The following is a 4,251-nucleotide window of genomic DNA, read 5'->3' as shown; positions in this document are numbered from 1 at the left end:
AAGAACAACTTTTGTTCATCTTCAGAACTCAAAACTGAGTGAATTGTAGTGAGCATCATAACAAACATTGAGACAAAACCTCAAATTTGATAAAGTTTCAGCCACCTTTCTAGGCTGAAATGGAGTACTTTTACTTATTGTTGTTTTTATTGAGGAACAAACATTCTTTGGCAATTATATCTATTTGATAGATTATTTTTTCAGTTGTTGCATAATGTATTCATGAGTAACGATTTTCATTACCCTGGTCACGACTCCACTGAGACATTAACAGACATTTTTCCTTGAAGAGCACAGTTTGGTAAGCAACCAACTGTTAATACATGAACTAGAGGAAATAGAGTTGAGAGAACAGAAGCTGCTGTATGGCTGGCAGCTATAGATGTACCTTTGAAAGTGAATTTGCAGCTGGACTAGATAATCTATGCAGTTTTCTGTTGCCCCAGGCCCAGTATTTCATCCAAATCATGGTTGCTTACTCAGCACTTGCAATAGAGCACGTGTGCATGTGGGATTTCAGCAGAAATGTGCCAAGGAGCTCGCTCAGCCAGAAATGTCAAACTGCATTCAGGCTAAAGTAAATGAAAGTTTGTCATTTTGGCCTTTATTAAAGCAAGGAAGTGAAAAAACAAGCCAGGATACGTGTCATGTAAATATTTGTGTGAAGCTGACTAATTGCAGATGAACTGAGCACGGGAGCTGAATTGAGCTGTGGCTTAGTCAAAAACAAACTTGGTCACCATTACCATGACTATTTAGTCACCATTACCAGCCATAAGGGAAAATTACCTTGTGGGTGAGGAAGTAGTCAGGGATTGAGTCTGGGCTCAGTTCCCTGTTCTGCCACAGGAGCTGCATGTTGCCAGGATTAGATGGTGATATTCTGCCTCAGTAGGGCAGGTGATTTTTCAGAGAGAAACAGGAAATAAACAGGTACTGAATAGTAACTCAGTGCAAGCAGGGCTGATTGTGTGTTAATGAGATGCTGAAATAGTAATTCAGTAGATGCAAAACCAGACCTGGCCCCAGATGAACCTGCATAAATGAAAAGCATTAACAGTGGTATTAAAAACAAGCCCTTCACCTTCACATACTTCAGGTCTTCATTTGCAAAGACTAATATACTGCTTTCAGTAATATGTCTTCTGTTCTGTTGATGTGAACGCTTTGGCTAGAGTGTCTTTTCTAGTTGTATGAACATCAGTAGCCCAGAAGTCCTGATTTTAGCTGTGAGAAAGGGAAGGGATTCTCTGACCTTCAGCCAATTCTTTACCTAGCACAATGTGAACGTGCTCAGCCCACAGTCATCAAATCAATTAAGCAGGACTTTCCCTTTTTAATCCCATGCTGACTGTGCCTGATGACTGCATTGTTCTTTAAATGCCTTTGGATAATTTCCGGTATGATCTTCTACACAATTTGTCCAGGAACTGAGGTTAAACTAACAATTCAGTAGTTTCCTGTGTCTTTCCTCATGCCCTCCCTGTAAATTGGAATGCCAGTGGCTAGCTTCCAGTCAGTGGGGATGACCCCAAACTCCCAAAATCTTTGAGAAATGATTGAGAGGCATCCTGCCATGACATGCACTTACTCCTTCAGTGCTCTGGGATGAATCCCATCAGGCCCCATATGCTTGTGAATTCTCAACTGACACAGCTGGTCCTTGGAACCATCATACCACATATTCATCATATCATATACTAACATTTCAGTATGATTTATGCTTCCTTCTTCTCATCTCTCATTCTCTTCAATCTCTGTACAAATTCATGTGCTGGTGGAATTTAATACCACCTTTTTATAAAATTCTTAGAGTGAGGGGTAAAGGGTTTTGACTTTCTTGCACTTACCAACTGGGACCACCAAAAGATTTGTGAAAATAGAATTTTCAGTGATAAAGCTGCAATCCACAGTGAAAGTACCTGAAACCTCAGGAGAAAGACCTTTCATTCAGAATTTCCAAGCTGCCTTGCTAAAATTGGGAGCTTCTGATTATTCAGTTAATATTGGTAGGAACAGCACTGTGGGGGCATAGCTCTTCTGTTCCCCCTCTCCCTCAATCCTTAACTACAAAGTGTGAAGTTTCCAACTGGATTCACAGAGTTTTCTCTGCCCACAGAAAAGTCTATATTGCTTAAAACTTTTATTTAACTTGAGTCTCAATTCTAGACTTCAGACTTTTTTTTTTTTCTTTTTGGTTTTTTTTGGGGGTTTTCAAAGGACAAAAATAGACTCTCCTTTCCTTACCGGTGATATTCTACATTTTTTGGATTTATGATCATTCCTATAACTATATCTGGAAGTTATTAGAATTGTTAACAAACTTACAGAACTCTTGACTTCACATTTAATGATAAATAAATGTATTTTGTCCATAGACTAATGAAACTTGCTCTCTACACATTAAAGTTTAAACAAACACCCCCTGGCATGTTGCAAGCACTTACCTGCAGAATAATAACATTTCCTTTGATTAAAGCTTGGACGTCTTACAGTTCATTGATTTATAGGAAAAAGAGTGTGACAAGACGTTCAAGGAGGGAGTGGATATTGAATGGAACTCAGATTTTGCAAAACACTCATATTTTTCTTTTTTAATAAGGACAAGTTCCCTGGTGAAAGATGGAAAATAAATCAATCAATTATTTTAAAGAAATATTCGTTCACTCACTGTAATGTGTGTCTTAATATAAACACAAGTTTGTTTAACTCTAATACTCCCACTAAATTCAATAGATTTGGAAGCTGAACACAAGGTTTTTGTATTAACCAGTCATTTCATAGCTCTGAAGACATTCCCCTTTTCACCTGACCATCTTTCTCTCACCTTTTTCCTGTTAGATCTCCATGTACATTTGGGTTGGCTGTCTCAGAAGTGCTCCATGGTTTTCTGAGGCACAGCCTTTGCTTGCCAGAAGTCTTTTAAACTGCTCACAGGTGAGCACTCAGTAGGCCACAAGTGTTACACTGACCTACTGACAGCAACAGAAGGTGCTAATTTTTCATCTTTTTGAATAGCTGGTCTTTATTCAGCTCCTGGAAGAGAGGCTGATGTTTCTTGCTGTTTCTACAAAAGAGTCCTCTTGAGAGTTCAGGGCACTTTATTTCTTGGTTGAATTGTCAACCTTTTATACTTTTTTTTTCCAGCAAGCTAACTTACATGTATTTCAGTACTAAATGCACAAGAATTCTCTAAAAACCATCAAGAGATTAAATCATTAAAGCCCAGAAAGGACCATTAGATTACCTACTCTTCATACCACAGGCCAATTATACATCATTTTCACACAGAGCCTAAACTGGTTTCTGACAAAAGTGTAACTTCTCCAAAGGTATCAAATCTTGATGAGCATACTAAGCAATGGAAAATAATCCATCTCTCCCAATAATTATCTGCTGTAATGGAAATCACTAGTAAAAACCGGCACTGAGTTTTTCAGATTAATTTGCCTGTGTTCTGTTTCCAGGCATTAATTCCAGAAAAGCCCTTTAGAAAATCTTTTCTTTTTTCATTAAGTTATTTAAACACTACCAGCAAGCCTTGTGTCTGATAGACCAGCTGAATTTGCTGGGTTTTTCTTTGTGAAGAATTTCCTCTTTTTTTTTCTCATATCTTTCTACCAGTCTCAAATTTCTCAACATTTTTTTAAAGGAAGGTGGCAGAAGAAAATATGATATTCTAGTATTAACCCTATTCTAGTTCATGGAAGTTGAAATCATTTCCTCATTTCTCATCAGTGATCTCCACTGTATACATCCCCAGGTGGCAAGTCTTGGCACATTGTGAAAACAGTTTTGGAATTAGGACTTTTAGCTCTTAAAACAAATGAAGAATCCCAGTCAGTGGCATTTCCCTCTGTGCACTAATTCCTTGAGGTCTATTATTTTGCCAGTGTCTAATTCTATTTCATGTATTCAGTACTGATATTAAAAAGAGCAAGGTTTTTTAATCATGGTCAAATGCAGTGCTGTCATAGTCTATCCATCTATCTTGACGAACCAAGTCTTAATTAAAATTAAAAGAATACACTGGGTTTGATTCACATGACCTCTTTGCCAGAAAATCATGTATTTTTCATACTTACACATTTTTATTTCTTTTCAGATTTAAACTTTCATCATGTTTTCTACCTTTCTAGCTTGTTCTGATGGCAGGATGGCAGGTCAGCCAGTCTCTGTGTATTCTGTTATTCCTAGTTTGTGGTTTCTTTTAGTATTATTATAAATTTAGTAAATTTGGTTTTTTTCCAT

General features: G+C 37.5%; 1 long non-coding RNA gene across 1 annotated transcript; it reads right to left on the bottom strand.

Moving 5' to 3' along the window:
• Positions 1 to 593: 593 nt before the first annotated feature.
• Positions 594 to 2,949, bottom strand: LOC135447472 (uncharacterized). The gene is made up of 4 exons (XR_010440150.1): positions 2,828 to 2,949; positions 2,448 to 2,612; positions 1,851 to 1,922; positions 594 to 1,035 (listed from the first exon to the last, which is right to left on the bottom strand). It is a non-coding gene; the product is annotated as an uncharacterized LOC135447472 (long non-coding RNA).
• Between the last annotated feature and the right edge of the window lie 1,302 nt (positions 2,950 to 4,251).

The sequence above is a fragment of the Zonotrichia leucophrys genome, chromosome 4 (assembly GCF_028769735.1).
Source record: "Zonotrichia leucophrys gambelii isolate GWCS_2022_RI chromosome 4, RI_Zleu_2.0, whole genome shotgun sequence".
NCBI lineage: Eukaryota > Metazoa > Chordata > Aves > Passeriformes > Passerellidae > Zonotrichia > Zonotrichia leucophrys.
Note: the sequence above shows the minus strand (reverse complement) of the source record. Positions and strands in the feature narration are given on the sequence as shown.